General features: G+C 43.2%; 2 long non-coding RNA genes across 2 annotated transcripts; both read left to right on the forward strand.

The window, feature by feature from the left end:
• Positions 1-5468: 5468 nt before the first annotated feature.
• LOC143274157 (uncharacterized) lies at positions 5469-9990 on the forward strand. The gene is made up of 3 exons (XR_013052590.1): positions 5469-6142; positions 6640-6727; positions 9714-9990. It is a non-coding gene; the product is annotated as an uncharacterized LOC143274157 (long non-coding RNA).
• A 3273-nt stretch (positions 9991-13263) lies between these two features.
• On the forward strand, positions 13264-18234 carry LOC143274386 (uncharacterized). Its single transcript, XR_013053032.1, has 3 exons — positions 13264-13532; positions 15281-15362; positions 17988-18234. It is a non-coding gene; the product is annotated as an uncharacterized LOC143274386 (long non-coding RNA).
• The last annotated feature ends 882 nt before the right edge of the window (positions 18235-19116 follow it).

Genomic DNA, 19116 nt, shown 5'->3' on the forward strand with positions numbered 1-19116 from the left:
TTGGTACATACTGTGTACAACTATCTTTTGTTTTAAAGGTATAATTATGTTATATTACAGATTGCTTACAGATGATTGTTGTGGTGGTTTGAATGAAATAAGCCCCACAGGCTCATATGTTTGAATACTTGGTCCCTGTTGTGGGATATGTGTACACTGTGTGAAGATATATTGCTGTGATTGGTTTAATAAAGAGCTGAATGGCCAATAGGAGGTAAGACAGGACTTCCAAGTAGAGAGAGGAAGTATGAGGAGATAATCGAAGTCCATAGCCGACACCAATGATACATGGAGGGAGACATATATACAGAATGAAAGAAAGGTAAAAAGCCACATAGTAAAATGTAGATTAATAATAAAAAAAAGCAGGTTAATTTAAGTTATAAGAGCTAGTGGGACAAGCCTAAGCTAAGGTCGAGCTTTCATAATTAGTAATAAGTCTCCATGTCATTATTTGTGAGCTGGTGGCTCAAAGAAAAATCTGCTTACAGGTCTGTAGTTGGTGGATCTGTTTGGGAAGGATTAGGAGGTGCAGCCTTATTGGAGATGTATCATGGGTGGTGGAGGTGGCAGGGTGGGGGTGGCTGGCTTTGAGGTTTCAAAAGCCAGGCCATTACCAGTTAGCTCTTTCTGCCTTTTGGTTGTTGTTTCAAGATGTGAGCTCTCAGCTACCACTTCAGCACCATGCCTGCCTGCTTCCTGCCATGATGGTCATGATCTCTAACCTTTGGAAACTGTAAGCCCCCAATGTTCTTTCTTCTACGTGTTGTCTTCTTCACAGAATCTTAACACAGCAATAGAAAGGTAATAAGACAATTGTATCTTCAGAAATTTCACCAAGATGCCAGGATCCCATTTTCGTGGGATTTATTTCTTACCTTCTGGCATCTGTGTTTTCCCAAGGCCTTCAGAAGCATCTGCTTCTTTCTCTTGGATTCTACAGGCATGACACCATCAGTATAGCATATGTCTTATGAAATGGCAAGGTGAGCAAGGTCCTTGTAGCATAGCAGAGGAAGAGAGTTGCTATGACTCTGGGCGAACAGTGAGGGTGTACCTCTGTTCCTGTCCAGGAAAAGCAAAATGCTTTCAGTTCTTCTCTGCTTTCCAGGATAGAGACAAAAAACAAAAACAAAAACAAAAACAAAAAAAAAAAAAACCGAAAAAAAAAACCAACCAAACAACAACAACAACAACAACAACAAAAAACCCTGATGGTAAATGTGTTCAGATATGGCTTCTCTCTTTCAGTGTTGCTACTGAGGCCTGCCAAAGGGGAAAGGGCTGACTGTAGCTAGAGTTTTCCGCTTTGCCCACAGTCAAGACAAATCTTTGTCACCCGCCAGTCCCACAGCCGCTCAGACCCAACCAAGTAAACACAGAGACTTATATTGCTTACAAACTGTATGGCCGTGGCAGGCTTCTTGCTAACTGTGCTTATAGCTTAAATTAGTCCATTTCCATAAATCTATACCTTGCCATGTGGCTGGTGGCCTACCAGCATCTTCACATGCTGCTGGTCATGGCGGCATCTGGCAGTCAGTCCTTCTGCCTTCCTGTCCTTTTATTTCTCCTCTCTGTTAGTCCCGCCTATCCTTCCTGCCTAGCCACAGCCGATCAGGTTTTATTTATTGATCAATCAGAACAACTTGACATACAGACCATCCCCCAGCACAGCCAAGTGCAGACCATCTCAGACACCTGCACTCAGGCCCATGGTCCTAATCATCCTCTATGCGGACCTGCTGGGTAACGCCACAAAGAACCCAAGAAGGGCTCCCACAGGACATACAGAACATCCCACAGCAGCTGACTTCTCTTCATCACTTGTGTTTTTAAGTGTAGGCAGCTCAGGCTTTATTGGAAAGAAACTGATGTTCTGTGGTCCCCTTAGTGAGAATGATGGTGAATGCTCTAATTACATTGCACTCCCTACCCATGAGAGCTACAGCTGATTCCACACTAGTTATGTACTTTACCAGGGCAAGCACTGACATGTTTCTGAGAGATAGACCAGTATCACTACATCATTACAAGGAGCATCTTCCTACCATGAGTAACGCTGGCATCTCCCCAGAATAACTGTGCCAAGGAGTGTTTGGCATTCTGCCTTGACAGGTATTGCCAGAGTGGCTGCAAATGGCTTCTTGGCCACTTGCATGGATAGTGCTAGCCTGGATTGGACTCTCCTTGATTCCAGTTTCCTGTCTCATAGTAGCTGATGTATAAGAGACCACACACACACACACACACACACACACACACACACACACACACACACACAGTCTTATTTATGATGGTGTTGGAGTCATCCCACTGAATAATCTTTTATCTATAGCATTTTTCTCTTGCCTTTAAATTTAAATTTAAATCTTGCCTTAAAAAAAAGATTTATCTCATTACTTATTTATTTTTACATATTAGGTAGCTTGTTTCATCAGATATCTTTGCCATTATAGCATCATCTTTACTTAGAGGACTTCCCTCAGACACATGCCTGAGAGTGACAGGATGGTGCACCAGATTAAGTTCCTTCAGTATCCTTCATGTATTTCTCAAAGGCTGGTGAAAACTACCCCACATGCTCCTTTCCCAGAGGGGATCTGTCTTAGATGGCCCTCTTTCACCTTGTTAGCTGGAGACAGGCCCCAGCTGTATGACTGTGTCCTAAGAAATGTGTCCAGGTCATCTTTGGTCAGGGTTTGGGTCAAGGCCCACATTAGGATCTCAAGACCTCAGACCTGGTGACAAGATTTCTGGCTGCACATGTTCTAGATCATGCCCATCAACCACTGCTTTGCCCTGTGATGTCCCACCACAGTGACCCAAGTCTGGCCTGAGGCTGTAAACCATTGTTTTCAGCCAGGTAAAGGTATTGATGTGCACCTCTATGCAGAGAAGTTCTGTAACCCATGGCTAAATATGTGCTGCTCCTGACCATCTTCATGAAGAACCCCATCTGGGCATTGAAGTTCTCAGGCAAGGTTCTCCACACATTCTGTATAAGAGTGTTCATTTCCATCTCATGCCATCTTCCTATTTGCTTCAGAACATGGCAAGTTGCTTCCAAGCAACTGGTTGTAGAATGTCTTGATTTATTTTTAATTCATCTCTCTCTCTCTCTCTCTCTCTCTCTCTCTCTCTCTCTCTCTCTCTCTCTCTCTCTCTCTCTCTGTATGTCTGTGTTTGGGTATGTGTGCACATGCAGGTACCTGTGGAAGCCAGAAGAGGATGTTTGACTCCCTGGAGTTGGAGTTCTAGGTAATTGTGAACTTTCCAATGTCAGTACTGAGAACAAAACTCAAGTCCACTACAAGAGCAGTATGTGCTTTTAGAAGTTGAATTCTCTTCAGCTCCACTCTCTTACCATTTTTTTTTTTTTTTTTGGTTTTTTGAGACAGGGTTTCTCTGTGTAGCTTTGCGCCTTTCCTGGAACTCACCTGGTAGCCCAGGCTGGCCTCATACTCACAGAGATCCGCCCGCCTCTGCCTCCTGTGTGCTGGGATTAAAGGCGTGCGCCACCACTGCCCGGCCTCTTACCATTTTTTTGCTTCCTTTTTTCTTCTTTTGTTCCTGACTTTAACTTTGCTTCTTGACCTCCACCCCGTCATCCTCCTCTTCTTTTTTTGACATATCTATCTATCTATCTATCTATCTATCTATCTATCTATCTATCTATCATCTATCTATCTATCTATCTATCTATCTATCTATCATCTATCATCTATCATCTATCTGTCTCCTTTGTGATTATGAAGTGGAGGTCTTTGGTGATTGCTTCTTAGGAACTTCCTACTGCAGAAGACGTTCAAAGTCTTCTTTCTCATCTCTCCAAAGAACTGTGCTGCTGTTTACATCCCGTGGAGTTGTAATCAGAAAGTACTAACCAGCCTAGATTAATGCTCTAAACAGTTTCTGTGTGGGTGGGCAAGGCAATTAAAAGCTAGACATGCTCAAGTCTTTTAGCAGATGTCTAGGTGGTAAATGTGCTGTCAACACATCCAGGCAGAGTTCTGCCAGCTTTTGTTGGAACAACACAATTCTCATGTCTGCAAAGGAAACTCTCATCATTTTATCAAATCAAATGTCATACTGGAGAAGAGTATTAATGGGAATAGCAGACAGGGAAAGAGCAAAAGCAGCAGGTGGCTTTGTGTTCCAATGACAGGCAAGAAGATACCCTGTTACAGCACGATTATTCTGCAGGACTTTTGAAAACAAATCTCTAAATGAGTCTTAGTTTAGGACGTTGTCTGAGTTAGGGTTTTATTGCTGTGAAGAGACACCATAACCACAGCAGCTCTTACAAAAGATAACATTTAATTGGGATTGGCTTATGCTTCAGAGATTTAGTCCATTATTGTCATGGTGGGGAGCCATGCAGGAAGACATGTTGTTGGAGAGGCAGCTGAAAGTTTTACATTTGCATCGGCAGGATCAGGAAGAGAGAGTGCCACTGGGCCTGGCTTGAGCTTCTGAAACCCCAAAGCCACTCCCAGTGACACACTTCCTCCAGCAAGGCCACACCCCCAATAGTGCCACTCCCTGTGCACTTATGAGGGCCATTTTCATTCGAACCATCACAGATATCTTCAATGCTTCTTCATCAACTTTGAAGGAATCTTCAGAACTGTCAGTTTACAGCTTAGGATCACTTAATGTCATTTCCCTTAAATTGCTTTTGAGCTTCTTTTCTATACTGGGACTGTTACCATGAGCTTTGTGTAGGTTATCTCACTCTTCAGCATAGTGGGCATTGTTTCTACTTTTCAGATGTCTGGACTGGGTCTTGTAGAGAAGCATGATCACAGTCACAGAGGCAGAATTCAAATATGAGATTGAGTAGTACCTCAAGAGCTCTTTCTGGGCTGGAGGGATGGCTCAGTGGTTAAGAGCACTTTCTACTTTTCTAGAAGACCCAAATTCAGTTCCCACCACTTATAATAGGTGGCTCACAATTGTCTGTAACTCCAGTTTCAGGGTATCTGACACTTCTGGTTCTCTCTCTCTCTCTCTCTCTCTCTCTCTCTCTCTCTCTCTCTCTCACACACACACACACACACACACACACACACACACTTACACACAATTAAAGATAATGAAAATAAATCTCTAAAAAATCCTCTGTGTAATTAGGGTTTCTGTATCGTTTCCATTACTTTTTGTTTGGAGCTTGTGTTGGTTAGTTCTCATTGTTAACATGACTAGGCTTAGAATGTCCTAGATGACATATTTGTAGGTGTGTCTGTGAGGGACTTCACATAGAGGTTCAACTGAGGAGAGAAAACCCACCCTGAATAGCATCATTCCATGGACTGTTGTCCCAAGCTGAATAAAATGAAAAAAGAAAAAAAGAAAGAAAGAGAGAGAGAGAGAGAGAGAGAGAGAGAGAGAGAGAGAGAAAGGAAGAAAGAAAGAAAAAAGCCAGCTGAACACCAGCATTCATCTCTCTGCTTCCTGACTGTGGATGTAGTGTGACCAGCCACCTTACTTTTCTGTCACCTGGTGGAGATGGATGATATTCCTTCCCTCAAACCATGAACTAAAATTAATTCTCCTTTTTTTCAGGTGTTTGGTCACAGCAGCAAGAAAAGTAATGAGTACAGAGCCTTTGGATTCATCTTTTCTAATTATTCATAAAATACAAACTATATGAGGAACTATTGTCACCCCCCTGTGCTGTAGAGCGTTGATTTAATCAGTATTTATTGTATACATGCAATGAAATGCCACATGTGCAGTTTTCATATGTAACAAAAATTTTTTACATTGTGGAGATGAAAATGTTAACTATGCACGTCATTCTATATAATGTATATAATTACATAAATTATACTACACCCCATAAATATATAATTAAAATAATTATCAAACAGGATGTGATGGATCACATATCTGTCCCTTGGCCAGGACCAAGCCTACCACAAAGGGTTGAGCAGAAAACAAACTCTATTCCTGTGCCTTCTTGGGCTTGTAGCTCTGTTCTTCCTTACCTATATTGATCAGTCTCACTACCTCCTCCCTTAGCCATCCAGAAAGAGGAGGTTCACATATACCAGCTCATTCAAGTGCCTGTCTTGGGCACCTTGAGATGCCAGTTTGCCCTTAGCAAGGATACGGAGATTTATTTCTATGTTGTGAGGTTGGTATCATGATCTTTGTGTTTTCAATCTTCCTTTTCCACTAAACGTGCTGTGAATGTTCTTCCATATAATTAAATATTCCTAATCAACATGCTTTATTTTACAACTTAATGACATTTGATCTCTTGAATGAATCACTATAACTTATTTAGCCATTCTCTATGGTTGTACATTTAGTCCTTTCTAGAATTTTGCTATATTTACAATGAATTGAATTTACAATGAATTCTCGACAACTTTCCATAGTACTAGAATCTGAATAAGAGCTTCTATGGGTAATTATTTGAAGATCTGAGAATATTTTGATAATTGCTGTCAAACCGTTTTTTCAGAATGCCCATATCAGCTGCAATCCCAACAAGTTTAAGAGTCTAGTTCACTGTACAAATGTCATCATCAACATTTCAGAAAGAATTTTGTCAAGCCTGATGTGGTGGTTCATATCTATAATCCCAGGATTTAGGAGGCTAACCATGAGAATTGCTTTGAGTTGCAGGTCCACCTGTGCTACAGAGACCTTGTCTCAAATAATACATAAAGAAGGAAAGAATCGAAGAAAAAGAGGAAGGGAAAAGGGAAGAAAGGTGGGAAAAAAGACCTTGATTAATTTTTAGCAAAAATGGAAGTGTGGTGTTGTTTTCCTTTGTATATATAAATTGGTGGATTAAATATACTCTGCTGTATTGTCGTTTCTGCATATTCCATGACTTGCCTATTCATGTTCTTCAGTCATTTTTTGTTTTTCCTTTTGTACTGTTGACATTTTATTACTTCTTCCAAAAAACTACTATAGAGCTGGAGGGATGGCTGAAAGTTTACATTGGCTGCTCTTCCAGAAGTCCTGGATTCAGTTCCCAGCATCTACATGATAGCTTACAGCGATCCAGCTCCAGGGGTCCTGAAGCCCTCCTTCGGTCTCCACAGGCACAAAGCACAGGTGGTGTGCAGACACACACTGGCCAAAACACCATCCACATAAAATAAAATAAATAAATCTTTTAAAAATCCATTATACTTTAAACTGTAGGTGATATGTACAAATTCCTCATCCCACTTTGTCATTTACCTTTTTTTTTTCTTTCTGTATTTTGACATCTAAAAGTGAAAAATTGGGGTTAGGAATGCAGCTACGTGGTGTAGCCATTTGCCTAACATGGGGGAACCACAGGATTAACACAACAGCACTAATTTTGATGTGGTCGTGTATCAGTTTAGGAGCTGTTTTCCTTGGTTTTTGATCTAGAAGAGTCTTTGTCTTCACAAAGTGATTCTGAAGGTGTCTGGAATTTTTAAAAACTTGAACATAGTTTAGAGGAAAGAAACAGAAAGTTAAAGGATCCAAGCATTAAGATACTTTTGAACTTTAGGATAGTGTGACAGCTCTCTTCCAAGTGGTGACTTGGGATCCAGGCTCCTTGCCCAGAGTTCTGTCACTTCCAACATGTGGCATCCCCTGAGTCAAGCAGATAAAGGTGACCTCATGTGGCAGGAATTTATGGGCCAGGCCTTAAAACAAAGCCTGTCACATATACTCACATTCTATTGGCAATAAATCAACCAGGCCGTATGTAATTTCAAGGGATACTGAAAAACAAATGAAAAGAATATTTGGAAATGAAGCTCAGCTCTGTGTCCAGAAGAGGAAATGGCATCAGTTAGAATTCTCAGTGCTATCCTGACAGCCCTAATCCTCTCCTCTGGTGTCTATGGTCGTCAACAGCAATAGTGTGGAGGAAAGCATAGGGCCTGGACACAGGTGTCATATGCAAGCTCCTTGCTGGCTCTACAATTCTGAATATGTCATGTTACCATTCTCAAGCTCAGTCTCCACTTCAATGGAACGAGGAGCTCAACTAGCCACTTCTACCACTGCCATTGAAGACATGCCCCCCAGAATCCCAACATACTAAATGGATAAAAAGATGGTTGCTCTGGCCAGAGGCAGGAGAGGGGCTGTCTCCTTCACTTCTCAGGTTAAAGGACCTTTTTAGGCTGCAAGTCCCTACAAAGCATACTTGGAAAACCGATAGTCTACATCCCAATGGGGCTGCCCTAATTATCAACGCTCAGGCCTCTGAATAATACAAGCAACGCTTGAACTGATCCTTCTTCTGTCACCTCCTAGAACTGGGTATCTATCCAAGAGCCTAGTGTGTGCTAGGCAAGTGTTCTACCACTGAGCTACACACTAGGCTTTGACCAAATCTATTGATCACCTATCTGGGGTGTGGAAAAGTACAATGGTTAATTAGGTCTGTGGTGTCAAAAGCTAGGTGTAAATCTCAGATCTGCTACTGTATAACCAAGGGCTTGGATTTTGAGCAAGTTTTTATTTCTAGTTCTATGAAAACTGGGAAAATAATCTCAAGACCTTGCCACACGCCCTTTGCTTGTATTCTTTCTCTTTAACACATAACACTTTACAGTATAGCATATAAGTTATTTTCCACCCTGATTTCTGTGTCTCCCCATTAAAATGAAAGCCACTTTGGTCTGTTTTCTTTCTTGATGTGTGCCTAGCACCTGTTTCCCTGATCATCACAAATCATCACTAGGTAAATTTGTTAAATGATGTGGATACCCTTAAAGCAGCCTGAATGGGGTGAGGAACATTGTAAGCATTTAGAAAATGTTAATTGGTACAATTTTTTATGAAGTGTTATAGATGATGATACTGTGCTGAAAAAGATCAGATATCAGGCTTGGTGGTATATGTGTGTGTGTGTGTGTGTGTGTGTGTGTGTGTGTGTGTGTGTGTGTGTGTGTGTGTAGCCAGCCTAGGCTACACAGAATAAGTCAAAGAGAACAGGGGGTGGGGTGGGGTGGGAGTAAAGGCAGAGGAGGGAATGGAGGAAGGGTTAGCGAGGAAAAGAGAGGGAAGAGAGGAAGGGAATAGGAAGGAGGGAGAGAGGAAACGGTCAGAAGCTGTTGCCACCTTTGTGAACTTTTTAGTTTGGAAGGGAGACAAATATAAGACAAAGAGCAAAAACTATAAATTGTGGTGAGTCCCCTAAAATTTTATGGTGCTATCAAAGGATACGACAGGAAGATATCATTTTCAAGGCATAGGGAATGTTCAAAACTGGCTTCTCTGTAAGGAAAATGTTTAATCTGAGATCTGACAGGTGAACAGAGGTGAGTCAGGCATGGAGGGGCAGCATTCCAAGAATGGGGGCAGCGTGGATCAGGAAGGTACATGGAGCTTCTGAGGTCTGAGGGAAAAGCAGCTAGGCAGGAGGCAGAACAGGAGCTCAGCTGGAGGGTACAGGACCTCCTCATTCCAGAAGGGCTGGGTCTACTCGGCAATGGGTCCTGTAGGCCAAGATGTGACTTAAGCAGAGGAGTGGCATAATCAAGGTCCCAGGACTTGGAGAACAGCTAGGCCAGGAAAAGCAGTGGCAGCTTCCAGGCAGCACTTGGCACATGCTCCTCTTCCTGTCATTTGTTTTCCAGGGTCTCAGGTTGCTTAGTCGAGTTTTCCTCCTTGGTATGCTAATCAAGGTATACTATTTGATCTGGAAACAGTAGGTCTTTCTAACAGACAGTAAATGTTGTCTCTTTCCTTTGCAGTGGAACAAAAGCAGACACTCTCCACATTCCAAATCTGACTTGAAAATGCTTTCTCTGGCAAGGTGCTTTCTAAGGTGCCTGCACTTTGGAGATGGTGGTTCTGCTTTGTAACTGTGGCTTTTAACCTCTAAAATGTCTACATTGCTAATTGTTTGCCCTAATAGGGAAAAATGAAACATCACATTTGTTTTCTATTATTTTTATTTTTTTATTATTTGTATGTGTATGTTGTGGAGGCATTTGCATATGTGTGTGCATGTCTGCAGATTCCCCTGGAGGTGGTATTATAGACAGTTGTGAGCAGCCTGATGTGACTCTGGTCCTTTGCAAGAGCAGTACATGCTCTTAACCTCTGAGCTGCCTCTCCAGACCTGACATTTGTTTTTAATTCAACAGGTATATATGAACTTTCTTCCTTAGCCTGGAGGAGACCACCAACCCTCTCTTCTTCTCTATAAGAAAATATATCCTTTTTGCAATTTTGTTTGTTTCTGTTTTTTAATACAGTGTCTCATGCAGCCCAGGCTGGCCTTAAATTCATTGTATAGCTGAGGATGACTTTCAGCCTCTGATCTTCTTGTCTGCACTTCCCAATCCTGGAATAATAGGCATGGCCGCCATGCCTGGCCTACCTCTGTCATTCTCATTTGAAGAATTTGGAACTTTGGCTTGTTTGAGTTTTGGCAAGAGCAGGTGTGAGGAACTGCCAGCTTACATTAGGGTGCAGGTGGCAGAGATAACAGAATTGGGAACTGGGTGGATCAAGAGAGATCCTGGAGGTAGAATTGATAGGACTTGGTAAAGACTGAATGTGGTAATGAGTTGGCAGCAGAAGGATGGCTCTAGGGGCCTCTATATGAACAGCATGGAGTATTACCCATGTAAAGAAATGGAAGACAGAATGCCCTTGGAAATTGCTTTATCCCACGGCATCAGGAGGTCCCGGGGTGAAACTTAAAGTTCAGGGTTGTGACTGAACAGCCTGGCAGAAGTGGGGGGTGGGGTGAGGATGATATGGGTTCTTCATGACTCAGAGGTGAATTTTCCTCTGTAGACATGTCTGATGATGGATTGGCACATAAATGGTAGAAAAGCTCCATTGCAGAGTCCCCATAGACAGCGTCACTGCAGGAGCTCCATCACTTGTCTCCTCCATGCTGGGAGCGGGGTGGGGGTGGGTACAATGGGAGGGTGGGGATATATTTCATATCACATGGACACTGTGACATCAGGTTGTTTGGTAAAAGTGAGGATCAGGCTGAATAGCTAAGAAGAAATGTGCAGGGAATTGAATTCTCTTTGAAAGATTAAGATGCAAACAGATGATTGCCAGACCTCATATAAAAAGAGGTCTTTGGGCCTGGAAAGATAGCTCAGCTGGTACAGAGTTTGTACAAGGCTGCACAAACCCAAGGCCTTGAGTTCACTCCCCAGAACCTGTGTAAAAAGCCGCAAGTGGTAGCAGACACTTCTATTCCCAGTGCTAGGGAGGCAGACACAGGTAGATCCTTGGGGCTTGCTGGCTGGCAAATCTAGCTGCATTGTGGAGCCCCAGGACTCAGTTAGAGACTTCGTCTTAAAAAACAAGGTTGATAGCCCCCGAGAAATGACACCAGAGATCGACCTCTAGCCTCTATGTGCAAGCACATAGATACAAATCTACCCTGCCTCCTGCTCTGGCCCACACTCTACAACCACCTGTTCAGGAATTCATAGCTCGATGACTGTTTAAATCAGTCCTAAAGAGTGGAGATTTAATTAGTAACTGTCAGCTCCTTTCATTTGTGTCCCCTTCCCCACTTAGGACCTTTTAAAAAATTTTAGTTAGTGAAAACCAAATATGCACTCTTAGATAATCACATGGGCCACCCCACTTTTGCTTCATGTCCACAAACTCTAGTCAGAGATCTTATGAATCCATTTCCTACAGGCCACCCTTCTCACTCTGCTTGCTTTTGAGTTTCTGTCAAATTAGATAGTCTTTGCTGACTCTTTTTTTTATAGCAAGCTCTGAATAAATGGCATTTCTTGGTTCTCACTGAAGTGGCCTTTTATTCTATATGTGACCTCTCATTGAAACTACCTTGCTAGGGAGCTGGAAATCAGGGAAGGCAGTTGTGGGTCTTGATTGCACTCTATTTCCTGGGTTGGTTGTGCATTAAAGGCAATGCAGCTACATCTAGCCATCAGCCCAACACTTCCCGGTGCATCAGAGAAGGATGGGCCATCTGCCAGGACACACTCTCTAGTAAGAAGCTGTCTCACATGCCTACATGAACACTATCCTAAAGTCACTTGCAAGCCATGGGTGCTACTAGTGTATTCATAGAGTCTGGAAATGTACAATGTGAGACTTGCATGTTTTCAGAGTGCATTCAGGGCTGTCTGGAAAGAAGTCTCAGCCTGGTATTTTCACTCTCTAACTGTTACCTTGAACAAGTTACCTGACTCCCGGGAGCTTAGTCTTCTCATGCTCATTTTGCAGTCATGTCTTCTATCAGCTGCATCTATCCCCTAGGTCACTTGTTACATATTCTTTTTCTAGGCTCTATCCCAGAATTAATGAATCTGAATCTCTGGTGATGGGCTTGGAATCAGCATGAATAGCTAGCTCCCCAAATAAGCTTTCTCATTACAGTGTGAGAACCTTGAGAGAGAGAGAGAGACTACAATGACGGTCAAGACCCAGGATCACTCCTCACTGAAGCCTTGAGAACAAATACTTTCAAGGCAAAGCAAAGAGTAATAAACATAGAAATCAAGAAACAAAGAACTGTGGGAAGAAGGGATGGGCTCCATTGTGGGACTCTGAGAAGCAGATATTATAGAATCAGCTTTCAGTTGAGTCTCAAGGGAGAGGTAGAATTCCATTTATCATGTGCACTTGAGAAAAGGAATGGAAAGTGACTGTAGACCACAAGGATTCTGTCTCTGTCCACATTTGCTTTATAAAAATCATTTCAATACTTAGCAGCATAAAATACCCACAATTATTTTACATTCCTGAGTCCAGAGCAGCTGAGTGATTTGATAAATCTGACCTGCTTTACTCAAGTGTCTATAGCCAGCAAGCAGGTCAGCTAGTGTGTCTAGGATGGCCTCATTCATGCTTCTGTAATTGGCTAGTTAACTGGGGTAAGCTAGCCTGGGCTGCTTCAAAATCCAAAGAAGCAGAACTTGCAAGCTGTATTGTGAACTGAAGTTCTGTAGGGGGATGGGTGGAGGGAGGGAGTCACCCTTACATTAAAGATTTTAATGCTCAAATTAAAAATTATACAAGGCTGATTAACAGTTTAAAACTTTATAATGATGGAGACTTAGAATATTGCAGATCCAGAGCCAAATTGTCTTGGACTATCTTTACTCCCTTAATCATCATTCATTACCCACCTTTGTGTCTGACCTCATGATTATCAGTTGAAACCTTCTAGGATATATTGACAGGCTAGCTTTCAGCAACTAAACGAATGTTGTAAGAAAGCATGTGAGACCTTATTAGAGATTTTTCCCACTTTACTGTAACCCACCTTGTAGTTGGAATTGTCTTTGGGCTGCCAACCAGCTCCCAAATAAAGACAGACAGACTTATTATTAATTATGAATTCTTGGCCTTAACTTAGGCTTGTCCCACTATGCTGTGGGATGGTCCTTCTGTACACTGTGAACATGTGTTGCTAACATTAGTGGATAATAAAGCTGTTTGGCCAATGGCCAGGCAGAATAATGTTTGGTGGAAAAATCAAGCTGAGGACTGGGATGAAGAGGATGGAGTCAAGAGATGCAAGTCAGCCACCCAAGGAGCAAGATGCCAAAGAACCAGTAAGCCACAAGTCAGCTACCCAAGGAGCAAGATGCCAAAGAACCAGTAAGCCACAGGCCATGTGGCGAGGCATAGATTAATAGAAATGGGTTAATTTAAATGTAACGGCTAGTTAGTAATAAGCCTGAGCCATGGTCAAGTATTTATAATTGTGATTATTTGGAAATGGCTGTGGGACAGGGCGGACAAAAAACTCCATTTACACCACTAGCTCTTTTAACTTAATTTAAACTGTTTCTTTTTTTGTTTTTTGTTTTGCCCTGGATGTTGGGTCTCCTGGATCTGGAATTACAGACAGTTGTGAGCGGCCATATGGGTGCTAGAAATTGAACCTGGGTCCTCTGGAAGAACAGTCAATGCTGTTAACCACTGAACCATCACTCCAGCCCCAATTTAACCTGTTTCTATTCACCTATATTTTGCCTGGGGCTTTTTACTTTTCTTACATTCTGTATGTCCTACTTTCCTGCTTCCTCTGTGTCTGGCTGGCTGGCCCCTGGAGTCTCTTTTTCTTTCTTCTTTCTTGAGCTTACATTTCTCTTCCTACTTACTCTCCCTGCCCAGAAATCCTGCCTATACCTCCTCCCTCACTATTGGCCATTAAGCTTTTAATTAGCCCAATCAGATGCCTTAGGCAGGCAAGGTAAAACAGCATCACATCCTTACATAGTTAAACAATTGCAACACATCTTTACATAGTTAAACAAATGCAAGACATCTTTGCATAGTTAAACAATTATTCTACAACACCATCTACCTGATGTTTCCACCATTAAGTTTGAAAAATGTCCTGGTTTATGACTGCATTTTTTCCCTGTATATATAAAAAGTTCATGAAAGATTTTCCATATTGAAACATGTTACTCTTGTCAACCCAAGTCTGTGTTCTCAAATTACAGTCACACATATTTGGATCAAGAATAAACTGTCTTAATTCCCTTTGAGATGAGAACTGTGTTTTGTATGTTACCCCACTTCATGGATAGCCCAGGGGCATCCCCTAAGAAAAAAGAAACCTGAGATTTGGAGAGTGTGAATCTGTGGAAAGGAGATGGCCTGTTTCTGTGGTGCTGAGTTACGCTGTGGGAAGCCTGGCCTCAAGCCCAGAGGGGAGAGTAAGAACCTTGGTGTGCAGCTTAGCTTGCCCATTCCTGTGGTATAAATACCCCCACCATGGCCCAACTCAAGCTGTCACATGATGTTACTGAATAGAGTTGAGAAGAGACACATTCTGAGTCTGATGGGCTAGAAAATCCAGCTGCAGCATACGGTGTCTTCACTGGGGAGAAAAGAGCCAGAGTCATCCATGGGGATGAAATGAGTTGCTGGCTGACCATGGCACTCACACACCCCTCCCTTAGTATCACTGACATTTCTTTCTGAAGATTTTGAGCCACCTGCAGCTAAGAAAAACTAGTGGAGTGAAAGGAAGGAGTGAAGAAATCTTATATTCCATCTCAGAGAGAAAGCATCCAAGATTGTGGCAAGTGTGGTGTCTGAGAAATAACAGACTCAACATGGTGGCAGTGACTGTGGGTCTTAGAACAGCCTGAGGGAATGTGGGTTTCTTGGTCATCAGGGCCCTGAGAGGAGAGGTGACTGGGTAGGCAGTGTGAAGTGATTGGGAACTCTGTTCCCACTATATTCTCTCTGAATTCGTCTGTCTAGAACCCAGCTGCCTTATCTGTGTTTTCTGGGTGGTACTGTTTAGGGACGTTTTTTATAGGCATTGTTTTATGTATCCCAGGCTGGACTCAAATTGGCCATGAACCAAGGATGACCTTGAATTTCTGATCTCCTCCTCTACCTCCCAAGTGCTGGGATTGCAGGTATGTGCTTGCCATGCCACTGTTTTGTATTCCTGTTTGCTCTGACACTTGTGGTCTTACTGCCTAAGAGTGACTGTCCATCCCAAATCTATCCTCAGTGACAGCAAGGAACTTCCCTAGCCCTCCTTTTCTGTGCAAACTAACTCGTACAGAGCCAGTTTATCTCTGACCCCTACACAAATCCACGCAGAACTGTGTACCATGTAAAACCCTCTTTCCATTGTGTGCCCACTAGGCTCCAAAGCCCATCAGCATTATTGAAACTGATGACTTTATGCAGTCCACTATCCAGCTTACCTTCCTACAGAGGCCCCTCTCATGGCTCTGGCCACAGACTTTAGTATTTGCTTTTGACTTAAGGACTTTCTAACTAAGAAGTTAGCTGGCCTGATGAGGACTCATGCAGGTGTCATCTGAGAGGAATGTGGTTTCCTGAGTATCACAGACCAGGAGTCTGCTACAGTTTCTAGATAGGCCTGGACCATGGTTTGGGTTAGTAAATAACTGAGGTTAGCAGCCCATCTTCCTCTGAAGGCCCATAGTTTTGGTATATGTGCATGCTAGTGTGTTTGTATAGGGTGCCTGATTATAATCATTCTAAGGCTCAGGACAGCTGATCCTTAGGGACTTGGGAACAGAGAACAGGCAGACATGTAAGCAGGCCTTGCTTCAAGTGGGGTTAACAGAGGCAGAAAGTCAGGTGGTGGTGGTGCATGCCTTTAATACCAGCACTCAGGAGGCAAATCTCTGTGAGTTCAAGGCCAGCCTGGTCTACAGAGTGAGTTACAGGACAGCCAGGATTGTTACACAGAGCAACCCTGTCTCAAAAAACCAAAAACAAAAACAAAAAATCCTCCCAGAGGCAGAATTGTTTGAGCTAGGGGTTTCATTGACTTCACCACTGACCCTAAGCATAGCCCCCTCTCCATTTCCTTGTAAGGTCTCTTTGAGAGCATTTTGTTAAATGCTCTCCCACACATGCACTGCTCCCTGTGCCTTGTGTTCCTGCCGCTTAGCTTGTCACCAGGTCTCCTCCCTGGTGTTGAAACTGAGGCAAAATAAAATGAGGTGTGAACATACTAGGGGAGGGGTGTTGAAGCCCACAGGCTACCAGACCACATCAGGCAGCTCATTTGCTAGTCTGAGAGGTAAGAGGTGGAAGGCCCCTCCCTATACTGTCCATCTCACCCATCTCAGGAAAGAGGCTGGTCTTGAGGGGATCCCTTTCCCTTGTCCTTCTTCTCCCTACATTGATCTGAAGGTGGAAATGCATTATTGTCCGTCCACCATCTGCTTTGGGAAGGAGCCAGAAAGTTGCTAAATTGTTGCTGCTGCTGCTGCTGCTGCTGCTGCTGCTGCTGAAAGATGGCCTGTCTGCCCATTCTGATTGTCTACTGTGTGGGCAGTAGCTGGCATGATGAGACCCTAATTGGAAGAGAATCCTGTGACCTCCAAAACAATGAGCTTATTTCTCAGGTGCTTGGAACAGCGGGCAAGGAAAGTGCATGTGGCTGCTCTGGGAAGCAGGTGATTTTTTTCCTCAACAGAAGTTGCTTCAGCATCTGTAGGAGGTATTGACTGCGGGTGCTGTTCAGGTCCAGAAAATTGGTCTCAGGAGGGGCAAGAGAAGTGACATTAGCAACTTGGGTCTTTCAACAGTGGCTCTAATGAGGCAGAGCAGGGAAATCATCCTTCCACTTCTCAGGAAAGTGGTCTTGACTGCAAACAGATCACATTTAGTGGAGCCTAAATTATGCCACTGGAACTATGTTAAGAGTCCCCTGAGGATATTTTTTGGGTGAGAAAACTGTTACGAATCTTGTTTGTGGGGATGGTCACTCAATCATGTACACCTGTCAAAGTTCATGAAGCTCTAATGTCAAAGGCTCAGCCTTACTGTACATAAAGAACTCTTGTAGCTAGAGTTTTCCTGCCTGGCCCACAGTCAGGACAAATCTCTCTCACCCACCAGTCCCACAGCCACTCAAACCCAACCAAGTAAACACAGAAACTTATATTGCTTACAAACTGTATGGCCATGGCAGGCTTCTTGCTAACTGTTCTTATAGCTTAAATTAATCCATTTCCATAAATCTATACCTTGCCACATGGCTTGTGGCTTACCAGCATCTTCACATGCTGCTTGTCATGGCGGCGGCTGGCAGTGACTCCCTCTGCCTTCCTGTTCTCTCTATTCTCCTCTCTGTTAGTCCCGCCTATACTTCCTGCCAGGCCACTGGCCAATCAGTGTTTTATTTATTGACCAATCAGAGCAATTTGACATACAGACCATCCCCCAGGAAACTCTGGCTTTGGTTCTGATTTTTGACAGTGTTTTGCTAAGCATCCAGGCTACCCTGAAATTCAATATCTAGCCTGGATGGCTTTAAACTCATGATCCTCCTGCCTCAGTCTCCTGAATTTCAAGATTGCAGGTGTGATCCACTATGTCTAACAAGGATTCCTAATTTTAAACATGCACACAAAACACACATTCAGTGTCCTTGGAGCCTCTGTTCTTACACAGACCTTGGCAGTCTCTGCATAGTCTTGTGTGACCTGTGCCCTGCTTAGAATTCCTGGGGTGTCTGTGTCCTTTTTGTTGTTGTTGTTTTGTTTTTTTAGGAGGAACAGTTCATTGGCTCATCATTTGAGAGAACACTGTCTATCAGACAAGGAAAGCATGGCACAGGATGGACTTACATCTATGGCAGCAGGAGCTTGCTCACCTCTGGGTAGGTAAAAAACAGGCAGAACAGGATGTGGGTTAAGGCTATACCTCCTCACTCCCCACCACCACTGATCCATTTCCTTCAGCTAAGTCCCTCCTCCTAATGGTCCTACAACCTCCCCAGAGCAGCACCACAAACTGGGAACCTAGAGCCTGTGGGAACATTGTACATCCAAACATAACATTTCACTCCTGGCCCCATAAACTTATGACCATATGGTAATACTTTCAGCCCAACTTCAAAAGTTCTTGTACACTTAAAATTCTGACATTGTTCAAAGGTCCAAAGTCTCTTCTGAGATTCAAGACAAATTCTTAGCTGTGAGCCTTTGTAAAATAAAACAACTAATACAAGTTGTATACATCTAACATACAATGGTTCAGATCAAACAATCCCATTCCAAAAGGGAAGAATTGGTGGCTTAGCCAGGAAAGATCAGGCCAGACAACACTGAAGCCAACAGGGTGGACACTAAACCGGGAGGATCTATGTCCAGCATATGGATCTTGTGGTTATTGAATGAGAAAAGAAATAAAACGGAGGACATGATTGCTCCTAGGTATGGTGGAGGAGAAGGTTTAATTGTAGATATGAAGAAGAGCAAAGCCAGAGGCAGAGACATCTGGGAGAGTCTAGAGTGAACATGGCTAGACTGAGCTGGGCTATGTGAGGAGAGGAGAGAGGGGAGAGTCAGGAGACTAGGACACGAAGAGGCCAGGAGAGTAAAGGGCAAAAAAGGTAAAAGGGCCAGTATAGCCAAAATGGTTGGATTATATAAGGAAGACCTGCAGGGAGAAGGGCAGCCCAGCCCCTGGGCTGGATAGTTCAGGGTAGGGGGCAGGGTATGGCTGGCATACCCTGTAGCAGGTAGGGACTGAGGGATGCTGGGAGAACCTGACAGTCAGGTTGGCTTTAATATGTTAAATAGGAACCTCAGCCATTTGTCCTGGGTTTGAGACTTAAGAGTTATGACATAATCTCTACTCCAGTGGGCTTCGGCACCCTTGTCCTTCATATTCAGT

The sequence above is a fragment of the Peromyscus maniculatus genome, chromosome 7 (assembly GCF_049852395.1).
Source record: "Peromyscus maniculatus bairdii isolate BWxNUB_F1_BW_parent chromosome 7, HU_Pman_BW_mat_3.1, whole genome shotgun sequence".
In the NCBI taxonomy this organism is placed as follows: Eukaryota; Metazoa; Chordata; class Mammalia; order Rodentia; family Cricetidae; genus Peromyscus; species Peromyscus maniculatus.